The 19,881-nt window shown below is 36.8% G+C and overlaps 1 protein-coding gene across 4 annotated transcripts in view; it reads right to left on the bottom strand.

Annotated features, from left to right (window-relative positions):
* IMMP2L (inner mitochondrial membrane peptidase subunit 2) overlaps window positions 1-19,881 on the bottom strand; it is an 845,846-nt gene that overhangs the window by 786,991 nt on the left and 38,974 nt on the right. The window lies entirely within an intron of this gene.

Genomic DNA, 19,881 nt, shown 5'->3' with positions numbered 1-19,881 from the left:
TTAGAGGAGAGAGAGACAGATGGGAGGGAAGGGCAGAGGGAGAGGGAGAGAGAATTTTAAGCAGGCTCCATGCCCAGCATGCAGCCCGACATGGGGCTCAATCTCACAACCCTGAGATCACAACCTGGGCTGAAATCAAGAGTCAGAAGCCTAACCAACTTAGTCACCCAGGCGCCCCAAGTCAATATACTTTTATTCTGGATCTCAATTGTTTTGCTTTAAGGAATTAATTTTCCCAAAATTTAATGTGCACAACTATTTAGTTAAAAATATTTTCTATATGGTGGGGCGCCTGGGTGGCACAGCGGTTAAGTGTCTGCCTTCGGCTCAGGGCGTGATTCTGGCGTTACAGGATCGAGCCCCACATCAGGCTCCTCTACTAAGAGCCTGCTTCTTCCTCTCCCACTCCCCCTGCTTGTGTTCCCTCTCTCACTGGCTGTCTCTCTCTCTGTCAAATAAATAAATAACATCTTTTAAAAAAAAAAAAAATATTTTCTATATGGGGGCGCCTGGGTGGCGCAGTCGTTAAGCAACTGCCTTCGGCTCAGGGCGTGATCCCAGCATTCTGGGATCGAGCCCCACATCAGGCTCCTCCGCTAGGAGCCTGCTTCTTCCTCCCCCACTCCCCCTGCTTGTGTTCCCTCTCTCGCTGGCTGTCTCTGTCAAATAAATAAATAAAATCTTTAAAAAATATATTTTCTATAAAAACATTGTCCATTATGTTTTAAATTACCATCTTTAACATACACACATATACATAGACATATAAAAAGATATTCATCAAAAATCCAAGTCATTAGCTCTAATGGATGAGATTACGGTTTCCTTTTCTTTCCTTTTTTTTGGGGGGGGGGGGGAGGAGGATTCTTGTAACATTAAAAAAGGTTATGGAATGATCTCCTCTGACCTAGGTATTATATCATTCACTCTAAGAAAGACAACATAAGTCAGCACATGTTAATAAATTATGCTAAACGTAGAAACAGCAGATTTCAAACCTGCTTTTGGAACAAGTACAACACAGCAGTTGGGCTTTAATGCTATCTCTGATCAAAGACTATGCTGAAGGATTTTTATTCCTCCTACAAACAAATATCATTGTCAAGGTATCCTAAATTCTCAGCTGGTGTCTAAGTTCAAACCAAATGACAGTTTTGGGGAAATTTATGTCTTGGTTTAGAAAAATAAAACTCCCCTAGAACACTGAACAGAGACATGATGGATTTCTTACCTTGTAAAATTTAGCCACAGCCATCAATCAGTAAATGATATTATTCTGATTTTGATTTTTTTCTATAAATTTCTTATTCATGTTTTTGCACATTCATTTTTTAATTAAAAAAAAAAAGTTCCCAACCTATAATTCACTACCTGTCATCCACCAACAAAGCCTGGTTTTAACCTCACTTCTCTGCGTGCAGTGCTTTCGAACCTTTCAGGCCTATAAAGAGCACCACCCACCCTGGCAATATACAATCTAAAAATGTTTGAACATTAAATATTGTGCTTTTCAAAGAGATGGTACCCAGTTAGAGCCATGAGGAACCAGCAGTAGCTCTCAGATTTCTTTTGAAGAACTGTTATTTAGAGAAATGAGGATTGTCTTTTTTTAACTGCAGCACTGGCCAAGTGAAGCATGAAATACAGTTAAAATAAATGTATATTCTGATTATAGAATTATTATTACTATGAGAAGCCACACTTTGGAAAGAATGTGGATAAAATGGTCTAAAGTGTCATCTTCCTTCCCTATTTTTTTAAAGATTTTATTTACTTATTTGAGAGATAGCAGAGCGAGAGAGAGAGAGATCATGCGCTTGGGGGGTGAGGGGATGGGCAGAGAGAGAGAAAGAAGTAGAGTCCCTGCTGAGTAGGGACCCTGATGTGGGACTCGATCCCAGGACTCTGGGATCATGACCTGAGCAGAAGGCAGACGCTTAACCGACTAAGACACCCAGGCGCGCCCTTCCCTTGTTATTGAGGCTTCTAGAGTTCTGGGATTTGTCTCACTAGGTGTACAAAATAAAATGGGTAATAACTGCGCCCAAGTCTGCATGAAGATTTAAGTTAGAAATGGACCGTTCCTTTCAGGTAAAGGATACTTATCACTACCCCTTAATACTTGACCCCCTTCAGTGACCAACCATCTAATTCAAAAATTATTCAAGCTTTTGCCCTTAGGTCCCTTAACCTGGCAAGGGTATTAAAATCTAGAGTCATACATATATTATGCTTGTGCACTAGAAGAAGACATTCAAATCATAAGGCATCTCAGGAAATTTATACTTATTAAGCCCTAGTTACATCTGACACTTTATTAATAAGTAAAGAATAATGGGTTCTTCATGCTTGCTCCAGCTTCCAGAGGCTCCCTCACAGGGGTGTCCAGAAATATCATGAAGTTCCCACTAGAAATCCCTCTCTACAGAGTCACTTGAGAGCTCTGCTCTAGACCAATCACCCCGCCTTGACCAAACAGTCCTGGCAGCCTCTTTCTGCTCACATGTGTAGACTCTGGGCAGAACCCACAGGAGCTGGACAAGAGATACACTCTTCACGTGTCCAACTTAAACAAGAGGGGAAAAAAGGATGCCTTCCCTAAGGATATGAAGCTATAAAAATTCATTCGTGCTTTCTTTCATGTGTTCATTCCTTCACCCCTGAAAACTAATGAATTCCAACTCTGACAGGCACTGTGCTAGGCAATGGGATTTTTCACCCTTGCAAATCCAGATATGGACCTAATCACATTTTATTCAGAGATCTGAGAGCCTTTTTAAAAACAGAATTTGTTTTAATCTCATCTTCCTTTTTAAAGACATACAGTTCTTCAAGCATTCCCCACTTAAAATTAGAGGGAATATTTTCTTCCCCCTTTTGATATTTCTGCATGAAATTTCATTCACATAAAAATAACTTGTTATTTCTGTAGATACTTTCTTATTTTTTCTTTAAAAAGCAGGTCCTTAGGGCTATATTAATACAATTTTAAAATGGACATATACCATATTAGTTTAATTTGGAAGCACAGCGAGTTGCTAATTTTTCATTCTCCTAACCTTTTGATGTATTTCCTATGCACCATAGAGTGACGCATCACAATTTTATGGGTATTCTCATATATTACTTGAACAAATAAAAACCTTTACAAACTATCTACAAGGTAATTTGTCAAAACATATCTAAAGTCTTTAAAGTGATCTTACCCTTAGACCTGGAAATGTCACATTTGGTTAAACAATATGGTACAGGGATACTAAAAGCCATTAAAAATCACACTGCAGAAAAATATTTAAGGATATTTGGATATGTTTGGCAAAATAAATTAGGTGAAAATGTAATAAATTAAAAAAAAAAAAAACTTGTGTGAGCCAGTATAGAGAAAGAAGGGAGGGACGGGGGGAAGGGGGAAGGAAAATTGTACAGAAAAGGATGAGAAGAATTTATAATGGTTGAGAAATGCAAATTTTGAAGCCCTAGGCTTAAATCTGTTTAATTTTTAACAAATTAATCTCTTTGCTCCTGTTTCTTCATCTGTAAAATGGGTAATAGTACCTTCATCACAGGGTTATGGGGGATACTAAATAAACTATTATATTTACACTGAATACTACACTCTAATGCCCAAAAACAGGGATCATTCAATATTTTCCAACTATTAATGGTATAGAATAACATCTTAAAATTAACTAATTCTGGAAGGTAGTGCAGATTATTTTCATTTTGCATATTTTTCTATATTTTCCAAGTTTTCTTCAATCAATATGCAATGCCTTAGAGCAAGAACAAACTAATTTTTTAAAGAGAAAAACCATCTGATTTTTGGATCCTTTTATTACAGGTATTTATAAAGTATGTTTTCTTCTTTAACAAATTCTTCAGTGTTTAAGCATCCCCTTAGCTCAGATCACTGTAACTAGATGGCAAACTTTCTGGTTCAATGCAATAGTGCAGTAACTCTAAAACACTACCATTAAATATGTGTATGGTGTTTCCTTACTAATAAAATAGATATTGAGATAGCTTTCCAAATTAATAGCTCTAATTAACCATGACAAGAAATAGATCATGTATAATTAATGAGATATAAGATTTATATAAACATTTCTACATATTATCAACAAGACAGAGTGTTATATGCAATATAAGCCAGCTATAAGGATACATCTATACATTGGTACCAAGATACACCTATACACTTACAAACCCGTAACTTCCTCATAAAACTGAATAAAGCTCTCTTAGTCCACGATAGGTCTAGAATCTCTCTAATGTGTCCCCCAGACTAGAAAAAAAAAAAAAAAAAGAGGTTCATAATAAGGTATGTAGCAACAGAAAAACCTGATTCAACAAATAACAAGTGTTTTATTTTTAGTAGGTTGCTTGGATGATTTCTCTAGCTGTACAGAACTCCAAACAGGCCATTTTCCCCAACAGGTACAAGGGCATACCAATCTATTTACTTCATTTCACTTGTACAATATTTGTTAACAAATCTGTGAAGATGAGACCATGGTTTTAGATCCTTAGCTTCTCATTGTTGAACTTGAGGCGGCATCCTACAGGGAGGGGAAAAAAAAAACCCATTCTAGAAGAAAGGAAGTGTATCAGTAGAAATTAAGAATTACATGAATCAAAGCGATCAGAATTAAAAGGTTCAACTGTGTAGGAAACAAATAACATATTAAAAGGAATTAAAAAGCACTGTGACAGATAAAAGAGACAAAAGTCCTTATATTACTTATTTATTGCTACAAAATAAACATCATAAAACGTAATACAAAATCATTTGTTTGCTCTTGATTCTGCAATTTAAGCTATGCTTAGCTAGGTGGAAGTCAGCTAGTCCGACCTGATATCACTCAGGCAGCTACAACCATAGAGATACAAGTGGCCCCAGAGGACAAGCTCCACTGTGCAAGCAGCTAAGAAGCCTCTGTTTGCATGTTGTTTGCTCTAATTCCACTGGCCAAAGGGATTAATGTGGCCAAGCCAAGAGTCAGGGTAGGGGACTACACAAGAGCTTGGGAACCAAGAGGCATGACTCATGGGAGCTGGTGGTGGAAAAGGGGACATTAATGTAACAAAGTACCAAAGTCCTTTTGCAAAAGGACTGAAGTCCACAGTTGAGGATCCTAGGGTGCAATTCAAGTGCAGTTCATCTTGAATCAGAGGCTTATGAAGTAAAAAGACAAGCTATCCGTCCCCCAAACACCCAATGTGCAAAAGAATGACAGGAACAGGATAAACACAATAGATTTTTGAAAAAGAATGGGAGAAATCACAGAAGTCATTTGTCCATCACAAGTCTGATATCCACCAGCAGATGTCAGGGCCTCCTACTCCAGGGATAGGAATGTTCTTTAACTGGGACCCACTTCATTCTCTGGGATAGTTCCCTAATCTGTTGTTGTCCATGGCTCTTTGCTCTGCCTGATGGGCTTTTGACTCCAAGATGGGTTCTTTTTAAAAAGAAATGCTTCTGGGGGCGCCTGGATGGCTCAGTTGGTTAAGCGTCTGCCTTCTGCTCAGGTCATGATCTCAAGGTGCTGAGACTGAGTCCTATGTTGGGCTCCCTGCTCAGCAGACAGTCTGCTTTTCTCTCTCCCTCTACACCTCCCCCCACTTATGCTCTCTCTCTCTCTCAAATAAATAAAATCTTTTTTAAAAATGCTTCTGTTCATAGTAAGCAGGGGCCCAGAGGCCTCTTTTTAAACTGACCATCCCTTTTATTTTTCTCATTATTTTTTTAAATTTTAATTACAATACAGTTAACATACAGGGTTATATTAGTTTCAGGTGTACAATATAGTGATTCAACAATTCCATACATTACTCAGTCCTCATCGTGATGAGTGTACTTTTAATCTCCTTCACCTATTTTACCCATCCCCCCATCCACCTCCCCTCTGGTAACCATCAGTTTGTTCTATATTGTTAAGAGTCTATTTTTTGGTTTGTCTTTTTTTTCCTTTATTCATCTGCTTTGTTTCTTAAATTCCACATGAGTGAATTCATATGGTATTTGTGTTTCTCTGACTGACTTATTTTGCTTAGCATAACACTCCTAGCTCCATCCATGTCATTGCAAATGGCAAGATTTCATTCTTTTTTATGGCTGAATAATATTCCTGTGTGTGTCTCTGTGTATGTGTGTGTATGTGTGTGTGTGTGTAACACTTCTTTATCCATTCATTTATTGATGGACACTTGGGCTGCTTCCATAATTTAGCTATTGTAAATAATGCTGCAATAAACTTTGGGGTTTGTATATCTTTTTGAATTATTTTTTTTGTATTCTTTGGGTAAATACCCAATAGTGCAATTGCCTGATCATATGATAATTCTATCTTTAAATTTTTGAGAAACCTCCACACTGTCTTCCAGAGTGGCTGCACCAGTGTGCATTCCCACCAACAATGCATAAATATTCCTTTTTCTCCACATCCTCACCAACACTCATGTTGTCTCTTGTTCTTTTGATTTAAGCCATTCTGACAGGTGTGATGTAATATCTCATCGTGGTTTTGTTTTGCATTTCCCTGATGATGAATGATGTTGAGTATGTTTTCATGTGTCTATTGACCAGCTGTATGTCTTCTTTGGAGAAATGTCTGTTCATGTCTTCTGCCCATTTTTTAATTGGATTGTAGTTTTTTTTTACTGTTGAGTTGTATAAGTTCTTCATATACTTTGCAAACTAACCTTTACTGGATATGTCCTTTGTAAATCTCTTCTTCCATTCAGTAGGTTGTCTTTTAGTTTTGATTGTTTCCTTTGCTGGGCAGAAGCTTTTCATTTTGAAGTACTCCCAATAGTTTATTTTTGCTTTTGTTTCATTGCCTGAGGAGATATATTAGAGGTATATCTAGAAAAATGTTGCAAGGGCCAATGTCAGAGAAATTACCGCCTGTACTCTCCTCTAGGATTTTTTATGATTTCAGGTCTCACATTTAGGTCTTTAATCCATTTTGAGTTTATCTTTGTGTGTGGTGTAAGAAATTGGTCCAGTTTCATTCTTTTGCATGTGGCTATTCAGTTTTCCCAACACCATTTGTTGAAGAGACTTTTTCCCATAGCATATTCTTGCCTCCTTTGTTGAGGATTAATCGACCATATAATTGTGGGTTTGTTTCTGGGCTTTCTATTCTGTTCCATTGATCTATGTGTCTATTTGGGGGCCAGTACCATACTGTTTTGATTACTACAATTTTGTAGTTTTGTAGTATAACTTGAAATCTGGAATTGTGGTAACTTCACAAAACTCCAGCTTTGTTTTTCTTTTTCAAATTGCTGTGGCTATTCAGGGTCTTCTGTGGTTCCATACAAATTTTGACCATCACTTTAAGTATACACCAATTCAAGTCCCTTAAAACTCTGTTGACTTCCTATTCATCTAATTAACATGCACTCCATTCCCCATAAAACTATATTAATAACTCTTAGCAAACTAGAGCTCTCTTACTTTGTGTCAGGCTGCTGTGGCACAAAGCCCTTAAGATTCCTACACAATTATAATCTCTTTTGTCTGGCTAAAAGGATCTACTAAGTCACACCTTAAATCTTTCTGAGGTCTTACCAAAGAGTCTTCCAGTCAAGATTTGATATTTACCCTAGGTTACTTCTTACTTTGAGAATCTTTTGCCTGCCAGAGACTGCTGAAGAAACAGTTTTATTTTTTAAAACAGAAATTACTGGACACCTTGTATTTCCTCTTAAGTTCTGCTTTAAGTTCATTTCTCCCTTCCTGTACCCTATAGAAAGCTATAAGAAGCCAATTAACAATGTCAATATTCTGCCTAGAAATCTCCTTGGCCAAATCCATAAATTTGTTAGGTACACCTTCTATATGCCAAGTTCCTTCAGGTGACAGTTTCTCAAACTCTTTCAGTACCATGAAACATGGTCACCACTATTCCAGTCTCCAATAAGTTTCCTCACCACCTTTCTAGCTTCTAGTAATAGTTGTCTGCCATTTGTCCAACTTTTGCCAACAATTCCCTACCATTTTTCCAGCCTTCCACTGCCGTCCAGTCCCAAAACCAATGCCATCTATTTCAGAATTTTGTTTTGGCAGCACCTCACTAATAATTTAGGTTACCTATTGTTTCATAACAAACCACTCCAAAACTGTGAGTCTTAAAAGAACAACCATTTATTTGCTCAGAATCCCGCAACATAGGTTTCACTCAGAGGGGCAGATCCTCTGCTGATCTCTCCTGAGGCCATTCATGTGGCTGCAATCATCAGTGACTCAGAAAGGGCTGGAAAGGCCAAGATGGCCCTACCCACACATCAAGCACTTAACCGGTACTCCTTGGCCAGGATGCTTCACTTGTCCTCCAGTGTCCCCTCTAGCAGGACAGCCTGAGTTTCTTGCATGTTCCCAATTCACAAGCACTGACCAAGTTCCTACTTGAGTAACATTTGTTGATGCCCAATTGGCTAAAGCAAGTCATATGGCCAGATTCAATGTGGGAGGAAACATGATTCATTGAGGAGCCATTACTGTAAAAATCTACACACTTCCCATTCTAAGTGAATGGCCCATTCTCTCAGCTGACACTCTATGCTTTCTGTTGGTCATTTTAAAAACTGCAAGTAGGGTGCCCAGGTGGCTCAGTCAATTAAGTGTCTGCCTTTGGCTTAGGTCATGATCTCAGGATCCTGGGATCACATCAGGTTCCCTGCTCAGTTGTGTGTCCTCTCTTTTCTTCTGACCACCCCCCACCCCTGCTCATGCGCTAGCTCTCTCTCTCTCTCTGTCTCAAATAAATAAATAATAAAATATTTTTAAAAATAAAATAAATAAAAATCACAAAAGTGAAAGATCATTTATACTGTAAAAAAAGAAAGATTAGCTGGCAAAATAAAAAACTAAACAAAAAATTAAAAGATAAACACTCTAAGCTATGAAGTATAAAGTAACAATATAAAATTAAAACTTGAAAGAATAAAAACAAAGTTTACAACTAGTAAGAAATACCAAAATTGAAAATTATAAATTGATATAACCCTTGATACAGGGATTAGAAGCAATAAAATAAGCTAAAACTAGCATAAATATATGATGAATAATTTAATAGACAAATGGATGGAGAATGAAAAATCTATTTTCTTAATATTTTATTTATTTGAGAGACAGCCTGTGCAAGAGAGACAGCATGAGTGGGGGAGAGGGGCAGAGGGAGAGGGAGAAGCAGACTCCCCGCTGAGCATTGAGCCTGATCCAGGGCTTGATCCCAGGACCCTGGGATCATGACCTGAGCCAAAGGTAGACACCTAACCGAATGAGCCACTGAGGCACCCCATGAAAAATGCATTTTTAAAAGGTACTAAAAGTTAGAATTCAAAAGCTTAGCAAACCAAGACAATCCGGAGTTTTGAAGCAAAAACAGTTCCCATGTCTGGCAAATGCCCCAACAACTTTCTCTACCCAAGAGTTGGGCCTCTCTACAACATAAGGTTTCTCAAACATATTTTTTTATTAAGGCATAATTGAGACGTACGATTATATTAGTTTCAGATGTACAACACAGTGATTCAACACTTGTATATATTTCAAAATGATCACCCCAGTAAGTCTAGTTACCATCCATCACCATATATAGTTATGAAATTTTTTTCAAACTTGAGTATTTACAGAGCTTGTCACAATGCAGATTTCAAGGTCTAGTAATAATTCCATTTTCATAGAACTGGGATAGGGCTCAGGAACCTCCATGAATAAGCACCCCAGGTGGTATTAATAAAAACTTTAAGGATGACACTGTCAAAGAGCTTTCTCAGACCATGGGCCTCCTTATCCTTTGCATTGCACTTACTGCTTGAAGCCCTTAGGGCAAGCCCATATTTAAAATTTCAGACTCAAAAACTACCATCCTCCGTTCCCTTAGCTATAGCTCAATTTGAGCAGCTTCACCCTTTCAAGCCTCCCTCCAGGAATAAAGCAGCACTTTTCAAATTACAGGTCATGACCAATGAGTGAGTCATAGAATCAATTTAATGGGATGCAACCAGAATAGAAAATATCAGAGGGCACTGCATATAATGATGGTAATTATGATTTTAGTATTGTTACATGAAACTTCTGTTTCAGTTGTGTGTGTGTATGTACAATGAAAAACTATATTACTTAATGAGTCATAAGTAAAAAGGTTTGAAAACCTCTGCCATAAAGAATATGATGGATTCATCAAGAAGCTAAAAAGTTTTCAGGTGAAGAGTCAAGAAACACCCTCAAAGTCAAAGAAAAAAAAATTTAATGATGATAATTTCATTTCATCGTATTTCTGTAGGGTTTAATTATTCAGGCATTTCAATGCTTCAAAGAACAAATTTAATATGCATTTATTCAGCATCCCTCTGAATGGGTAGGTGTGAGGAATATGGTCCTTTTCTTTTAGAAGCTTACAAAGTAGAGTTAGCATTAACCCATGAAATAAATAGAAGGCTAGAGGATAATACAAAACATTTATAATCATAAGTTACATTTACAGTGCTGTAGGATTTCAAATAGGTAAACGATGGAATTAGGGAAAGTTACATGACGAAGGTAGGACTTGACTTTAGCCTTAAAGGGAGCATAAGATAAGAAAAAGCAGAGAGGAAAAGGTATAGTAATAAGTCTTGCTACATAGACAAACAAGGCTAACTGCCTATAAAAAGAATCTCAAACACTTGTGTATAACACAATAGTGAGTAGATTTACTACACCCAGTCATTCAGAAACCCAGGTTCTTTCTATCTTATAGATCCACCATCTCCTTTGGCCTCAGAGTCAGACCAAGCCTGGAAATGGCAACTTACTTTTTATCCTCTCACCACTGGCCAGAACTCAGTCCCACTTTACTACTAGGGAAGGCAAATCATATAGCCTAGGACCAAAATGGAGTACCTCCACTCATTGCTAGTCCATTCTCTTACAACTAAAATATATCAACCATAGGACAAAGAACAAGTGGAGGAAGACTCTGAAAGGTAGAAAGAAGACAGACTGGAGGCTAGGGACATTAGGACTTAAAAGGAACCACGTAGTGGCAAGTTCCCTGGGTTTTCTTTTTGTTTCTCATATATCCTAGATAACGCGCTGAAGAAGCCTGCAACCAGGAGCCACTAACAGGCAGAACAAAAAAGCTTGAAGAAAAGCCACTTTCTAGCCATAGGGCCAGGAAAAGGATGCCCAAGTGGAACAGAAAACACTTCTTATAATACCCATCGTAATTCAACCAAACACCAAAGGAAACTCTGCCCTAACACCAGAGTGTTAGTGGGCTGAACAGGGCACTGAGGTTCCAGTCACATGCAGCATCAGTGAGACTGGGTACCTTCCCTTCACCTCCCCCAGTCCTGTAAGAAGACGCAGAATGAGAACGCAGGGCATGTTTGTCAGCATATACACTATCACCTACCCCAGGGTGAGTCTGGCAATTTCTTACAAATGAAACATAAATGTACCATACGACCTAGCAATTCCACTCCTAGCAGCACTATTCACGATAATGAAAATGTGGAAGCAACCTAAATGTTCATCAACTAGTAAGCAGAAACAAAATGGAAAAAAAATCCATACAATGGAATTCTTTTTGGTAATAAAAAAAATATATTGATATATGGTACAGCATGGATAAACCTCAAAACACATTACGGTAAGTCAAAGAAGCGAGACACAAAAGACCACATATTGAATGGTTCTATTCGCAGAGAATGCCCAGAAAAGGCATAAGTTAAAGTAAGAATCAACTTCAAATAGACACAAGGGGTCATTTTGGGGGGATGGAAATGTTCTAAAAGGTGATGATCATACAACTCCATAAATTTATTAACAATTACTAAATCATTCACCATGGATAAATTCAATGGTATATAAGTTATTCCTCAATAAAACTGTTTTTTAAAAAGTAGACAGAACTACCACATTACCCATCATCTAGGATCCACAATTATGAACTCATGGCCAATCTTGTTTCATCTATAACACCACTTCACTCTTCCTCCTCCCATATTACTATAAAGTAGATCTCAGCTATTATACATTTCATTGCAAATTTTTTGTGATGAATACTATAGAAGATTTTTCAAACTAACCACAATACAGTTTTTATACCTTAAAAAATACATTAAAACACAAGTGATAAAAATGGTACTTTGGCCATTTTAAACAATCTTTCGTTGTTTTCTCATATTTTCAGTTTTGTCTTTTATTTCTTTAAACATACCACATTTAGCAGCTGATAGTTCTAATACCTAGTCTTTAAGGTCTGATTCTGCCAAAGGATGTTACAGACTCTCACTTATAATAGTGCTCATTCCCTTGTGTGATATTTTTACTGTGAGATCCTGTTCATCAAACTTTCTATGTGCCCATGAGGATTGGTGATAGCTCCCACCAGGTGCCTGAGGCAGCACTAAACCCAAATCCAAAGTGAATGACAATCTCAATTTAGGGTGTTTCAACTGCAGTGAAGGTGAATTCAAACCTCAGTCCCACATTAGGGCTTTTCTCCTCTACTCAGAGCTGAGAAAATTTTTCCTTGCAGAACAGATTTTGGTTTTAGTGTATGCATTCCCTAAAGATGTGTCTCCTCCATGGTCCTGAATTTATTCAGAATTTCTGTTCCACCTCCCTACGCTGTATGAGCCCAGGGCCTTGTCTTCTGATCTCCATGTGACTATTAAAACCAAAAACTCTGAGTTACCAGGAATTAACAAATGTCCATAGGACAGCTCTGGCTTCAAAGCATACTTACTACTCTGGAAATGTATTCCCCCTTATTTGTGATCTCAGATCATTTCCCTCACCTCCCTGCAAGGTCACTATGCATTTTTAAAGATTTTTCATGTTTTACTTATACCTTTTTATGAGTTTTACATTGGAAATATTTTCTAGATATCTACTCTGCTGTATTTCCAAAAAGTGAAATCTGATTTCTTCTTTTAAGAAGTCTAATGAAGTTTATAATCTTCAGTTTAGAATAGGGCATCTTCCATCAACCTGAGTTTCAAAGTTTGAAATCTTTCATCTCCCATCATAACATTAATTTCTATCTTTGTTTAAAACCCAAATGTACTACAGAACCATCCCAAAATTAAATAACTTACCAATCACACCACTGCATAAGCAAAAATGAAATGGAACAAAATATATCTGTGAGCAGTATTATAGGGAGGCATTACACAATAGTGATAAAGCACAACTTTTATTAGTTATCACTTAGTAAAATGGAGAGGATTACCAGAGTTAGTTGGAGTCAGTTCTGAAACTTGATGGCTGTGTGAGCTTAGGTAAATTATCTCAAATGTTCGGCCTGTGTTTTTAAATGTAAAGTTTAGAACTCGAGTTAATATACCATAATGTACCAAAAGTTCTAGTCATGGGAATCTGAATAAAGTATTAAATTTAAATTTTAATTTATGTAAATTTATTATAATAATTTGATTGTGTTTAAATATTTAATTATAATTAAATTATGTAAAAGAAAAGCATTAATATGCCAATCAGCAATGATCATGACTCAAAAGAGACAAAAGTCTTATTAAAGGGGCATGGTATACACAACTTAAATGGTTCAATAACAATGTTTTTCTCTGTGTATATACACGTATATATGTATGTGTGTGTATACAGACAGACATAAATACCTATGGAAAAGAAGTAAAGGGAGAGAGAGAAGGAGAAGGAAGGAAAAAGAAAAGGGAAGAAAATAAAGGTGGCAAAATACCGAAAAGGGATGAATCTGTGTAGAGAACCCATGGGAGTTCTCTGTACTACTCTTACAACTTTTCTGTGAGTCTAAAATTACTTCCACATCTTTTTTAAAAGTGTTATGAAGTCAGCATTTAAATAACAGATATAACCCTGGCTACATAAAACAGAAGCATGCTGTTCTTCTATCATGGGAAGTAAAGAAAATCCATGAAGGGACATTATAAAGTTATCACTCACCAACTGTTTCGGTTTCACATATGTTTGTTGCTATAAATACAAACTGATCTATTGAATTCTCTATTAATGACAGGTTGCAGAACTACATAAAAATGTATAACATCCTGACGGGTAAACACCTTAGGTGAGATTTTTGAGCCAAAGGTAATTTGGGAAGAAAGTTCACACATAAGCTGAGAAAGCATTCCAACATTAACTCCTGGCTTCCTCCAAAGTCAGCCGCAGACGACCAAGGGGAGTAAGAGCACAGAGCATTCGGCATCACAGGAAATATGTGCCCGGTGGTTCCCAGCATCTTGGAAGTGCAAATTCAGCAGGTAACATAAAACTCCCTAACTCTACAATACATTCTGGTGCATAAATCACAATATTATCTCTTTCCTTAAGAGTTTATATTTGTATCTAGCTTCTCAGAGTGTCAAAATAATAGTTATAACCAATGATAACTATTGAATATTAAGCCCTCTATAGGTTTAAAAATTTTTTAATAAAATAAAATAAATAAATGTGACAAGGAGAGAGTGTAAGCCTCTTCGCTTGCTTTTTTGACAGAACTTTTAATTTTAAACTCAGCAGGAAACTCAGATAATGACTGCGAAGAACCAAGAAGGAGTCTAAGATGTTTATTACAAACCAGTTTCTTCGGAATCATTTGCAGGTAGCTGAACGTCAAGACCATTTTAAATCAATGAAAGTGTGTTACTGATTAGTAAATACCTCAATGCTGATTAAACTCTATTTTCCCTCCCATTCTCTAACTTTCTAATTTATTCTGCATAAATCTTTCTCTGAAGTCTGAGCTAGAGAGATAGAATTGTGGAGTAATATTTTCCAGTATTTTCCCCTCTGGCTATGCCAATTGGAAAAAAGAAGATGGTATACTATACAAAAATTCTGCAGCAATTGCAACAAAAACAGGACAATGATGCCTACAATTATTTCTTTCGCTTACTTCTTAAAGTCTTAAATCCTAATTTTAAATGTAGAAGGCATACACCTTTTATAAAAGCCAGTGACCCTGCTACAGGCATTCTCACTCAAATAAAATCTAAAACTTTGGTGTGAGGTCATTATTCCTAGGGCACTTTTTTTACTCTAAAAGCCTCAGTAAGTGATTGAACTTCTAATTTGAATAATTGCATTCCACCAACATAAATTCCCTCTGTAGTTTCAACTGTATGCAGTATCAGTCTTCATTTCCTGAGTTAAATTAATGTTGAGTAATGCAGTGCTTCTTTAAAAAAAAAAAAAAGTGCATCTACTTTCATAGTAACCTTTCAGCAACTAGAAGTGATTCATGTGCACTAGAGGGGAATAGGTCAGTATGAATAATCATTAACCAGCAATTTCTGCCAGCATTCCCTGTGTGCAGAGCATTGTAAAAGGTATATCTCTTCCAATAAAATGGATATATCTATACACCTTTACTTAAAAATCAAATGTTTGATAAACTGAATCCTATTTCCCACTGAATTATGTCATTATACCATTAAAAACTTTATTTTCATTTATGGCTTACCTTCAACTAGCTGTGAGTGCTTATGTTTTATCACCTCTATCCTTCTAGTCAGATACCAAATAAATTATAAATTAATACTGAAAAACCTATCTACTCCATAGTGTTGAAAAAGTAAAGATTTCTTGTAAGCAGGAATCCTGGAAACAAGCTTCTCCTATTAAATCCCAAGCCAGCAGAATTCTAAAAAGACATAAGAAACAGTTCTCATGCAAAATTTGCTACCAAAGTGAATTTCCAGTGTTGCTATAACAGCGTTTATTCAATACACTCCAAAAGACTGGTATTACATATCTCTTCAATGAAATTTGATCTTTCAGTCCTTGGATTTTCTTAAATAACATGTCTACAGGTTGCAGAGTGACCTTTAAGAAAAGCCACTCTGAAGTAATGATCCAAGTGGCCCTGGATGACTTCCAACTTAAAGATATCTAAAATGGATCAACCCATACCAGTGACTCAAAATTTCAATCTATTCCAATTTTGTCAGTCTTTGACTCCAAAGACTAGGGTCATTGTAGGTAGACTCAAAGGTGAAAAACAACTTTTTAGATTACCTCTGAAGTCAACTAAATATCGTTGGAGTCATAGTGGTTGTGGTAGGTGTACTCACCTACTCACTATTCTTCCTTCCCTCCTCACTTTGCCATGACTCCCCCATCTCACTGACTTTGGGTTTTGACATGTGACTGACTTTGACCAACGGAAGATGAACAGAAGAGTGGAAGTTCTGAACTGAGGCTTCAAGAGGTTCTGAGTGTTTCTATTCACCCTCTGGTATCCTGCTATCACCCATGAAAACATACCCCAAGCAGCCATGGCTCTTCCAGTATAGGTCCCACAGTGAAAGATACATGAAGCGGACTGAACCAAACCCATAGTCCAGAGTGACTACAGTTAATCTACTGACCCATGAGCAGGAAGTAATGATCTGAATGCAAGCAATTGAAATCATAGGGTAGTTTATTGCTATAGAAGTTAATAACAAAAGGGCTCAAGGTATTATTCTCTGGTACCACTTTATTCCAAACTAAAACTTCCAGGTCCATGCTCTACAATAGTATGCTAAAGCAAACTGGTTTTCATTTCTGGATGTACCAGGCACTGGCCAAATATGTCTGACAGCTTGATATCTTCTTGTCTGAAAGTGTATCCATTATTCAGGATTAATAACCTTGAACCTCTTCTACTAAAGTAAAGGTACATTGAAGATAGAATTCCCACCTGATTCGCCATCCCCCTACAGCACCTAAAATGGTGTTTCACACTTCCTAGCCATTTCATAAATGACTCCCTATTATAACTCAAAGTTACTACTGCTTTTCATTATTGTCCATATCTCAAAATGACCTCCCAAGTCACAAAATGATTCATATATTAGAAATGACTAGATATGATCTTTCCACCTGAATACACAGATTTTCTAAAGCACTACAAAATGAACGATTCTCAAGACTGGTAACCTACAACAACATGAATTCCTTCTAAATGGCACAGATTCCTTCAATGAATACTGAGATGTAGAATGACATAGCTCATGGTGCTACACAGACACATGTCGAAGAGATGTGTCAGCATTCAAGGGAGGTCTCACGAGGGGGCCTAGCAATGCCTTCAGGGGAGCACATTTCTGTCTTGAGTCTCTTTCACACTGGTCCTCTGTGCCACTCTGCCGCCTGCTCATTGTACCAGTTGTCTCATTTTCTCCATCATTCTCTATTACCCAACCAATCTAGATTGCTTTCTTTCCTCTTCTTCTCCATACTTCTTTTTATTTCTTGCCACTTGCTTTTTCTACCTTTCTCTCATACTTCTAAGCCTGGTACAAGAAGGCATCATCACACATTCAGATAACTCCCTTCCTTCACAATAGGTCAACCAACTGCCAAATACCAGATATAATTCTCAGCCCTCAGAGTCAATAAAAGCAGGTGTGTTCCTTGCAGGATGCTCAGGGACTTCCAGAGATGTCCACACACTCTGCTAGCTATTTTAGTACTTGTGTCATTAGAGAAATTTGAAGACAAGAATTTTTTTCAAATTTTTGGTCAAAAATTCTGCTGAATCGCAAGGTCTAAACATGTTCAGTTCATCAAGGCTGTACAATAGCAAAGATGTCTTCCAAAATGCTTACTTAATCACTATATCCCATTATTACAATTTCTGCTCCTAAATAATTTTAATTATGATTTAGTATATCTAATGAAATTATAAATAAATTCTCTATTATACTTAGAAGGAGTTTAAAAATCCTAAAATACATACCCATGTATATGTATGTAATAAACATACATCTTTATTTTCTTCCCAGAATATCCTTTCCTCTTTAATTCTGAAAATAGCATACCCTCTCTTCTGGGAAGTGTCACCCCTACCTTACCCTGAAGGCTGAAAGCCCATGGAACAATGTGATTCAAATATATACCGTCATTCTCCTACCGAGCCTAGCCACAGGGGTGTGTACCTGTCTGAAGCTGGGCCAATCACGGCACCCTAACCCACTGGCCAAAGTTGATCTATACTTATATAGATAAGGGCACGTGATTGAAACAATTAATCACAGTCCTTTCCCAAGATCTTTCAAAGTGAAATTAAGGCAAGAAGAGAGATCTCTCTCAAGTGGTGATGAAATGGGGCATCTTAAAGCATGAGAGCTGCCAGCAGCCATGTGCCCTGCATGGTGAAGAAAGCCAGTCTGAGAGAACGAAGCCAAGATGCAGACAGAAACAGACGGTAGAAAAACAGAAGACGGAGCACCCTGCAGCGTCCAAATCCCCAGTTCCAGTTGTCCCTGATGATTGTCACACTTCTGCCTTCCTCCTGGGTACATAATAAGCTTTCCAATAAACTCTCCTGTATATCTAACTCAATTCAAGCTGTTTTCCTGTAATCAGTAGCCAAGGAAATTCTACATAATATACCAAACAAACTACAAGGTAACAAATTTGATTCCTTGGGAGTAGGGTCCAGGAACACTGTAAGAAATGTATCTGCAGCAAAAAATCTGAGTTAACAGACTGGCATTTAAGAATGACACTATTTAACACGTTCTTCACGGCCTTCTTAACTGGGGATAAGCCTTGTCTTTTCATAAGACATTCATTTTTCTTATCTTTTTTAGTGCATTCCCTCTTAGCACAAGCCATGAACATAGATGTTCAGTGGGCGTATATTGGGCTAAAACATGAAAATTAGGACACTGTGGTTGCCATACAATCCTCTGGAATATCATTAGATCCAAGGTAAGAAGGCTTTGTGTTCTGCAAAAATCTATCTCGGAATAGTAATGGTTGTATAGCAAAACAGCACTCACTACTAGAACTCAGGAAGAGATCTGATTTTCAATACAATAACTATATTTAAAAAAAGCAAACTCATTCTAATTCCTCAAAGCTGATACTTATGCCCTTACCTAGTTCTGACTAAAACAAAAAGAAAAAATAAAATGATTATTCTTTATATAACTTTAAGCTCTTACAAGCTTACATATTCTTTTACTTATTTGCTTTATACAGCTATGTAGCACAATGTGAACTTAATACATGCTCATAATGGAAGAAAACAAATCGTATCACAAAATGCAAATTCTTTTTAATTACATAAACTTACACGGCTAGGTTCTAGTCATCAACTTTAGAACAACAAAGTCTTCTCTAAGTTATTCCAGAAGACTATTTGCATATGAGTTTTGGAAATCTCCATGGCAAAATTCTTCCAATGTAAACTGCATTTAATCTTTTTAATCAGCAATATGCTTAGATAACACACCCAGAATATCTGGACCAGTGCTCTAGACTTTTCTACCTACTAAAAGTTATATGTTTATACACATATGCATACATACATATAATACATGAATACATATGTGTATTTATGTATATATATATACGCACTTGTGTGTGTGTATATATATATTTTATATGTATATACATATTTTGGGTGTGTGTATGCATATATATATGTGCTAATATAAATATACAGACATTGAGATAGATATGGTATATATATATAACACACATATGTTACATATATATAGTTACTAATATACATATATATGCACACACACAGTACCTGAATTTGACCAAAACCCATCCTGCAACCACACTAATACTTTGGTCTTAAAAGGATATTTAAGTGTGTATTCAAATGCAGATAATCAAAATATCTTAAAATCCCAGGCCATATCCATAGAAAATGGTGTCATTTAGTAAAAATTCCTTAGACTCTCTACTTACAATCCTAAAATAAAATAAAAACTAAAAAAAAAACCTATAGATATAGAGAACTATTTGACAATTATGTTTATTCACCTCTACCCTATTTATTGTATGACTGCATTAAACGACATTTTAAAAAAATTTAGTAAAGTTAAATTTCAGGCCAAAGCCTTTTTAAAACTTTTCAGGCCCCAGCATAGAAA

The sequence above is a fragment of the Ursus maritimus genome, unplaced genomic scaffold, assembly GCF_017311325.1.
Source record: "Ursus maritimus isolate PB19 unplaced genomic scaffold, ASM1731132v1 scaffold_3, whole genome shotgun sequence".
NCBI classification, from domain to species: domain Eukaryota; kingdom Metazoa; phylum Chordata; class Mammalia; order Carnivora; family Ursidae; genus Ursus; species Ursus maritimus.
Note: the sequence above shows the minus strand (reverse complement) of the source record. Positions and strands in the feature narration are given on the sequence as shown.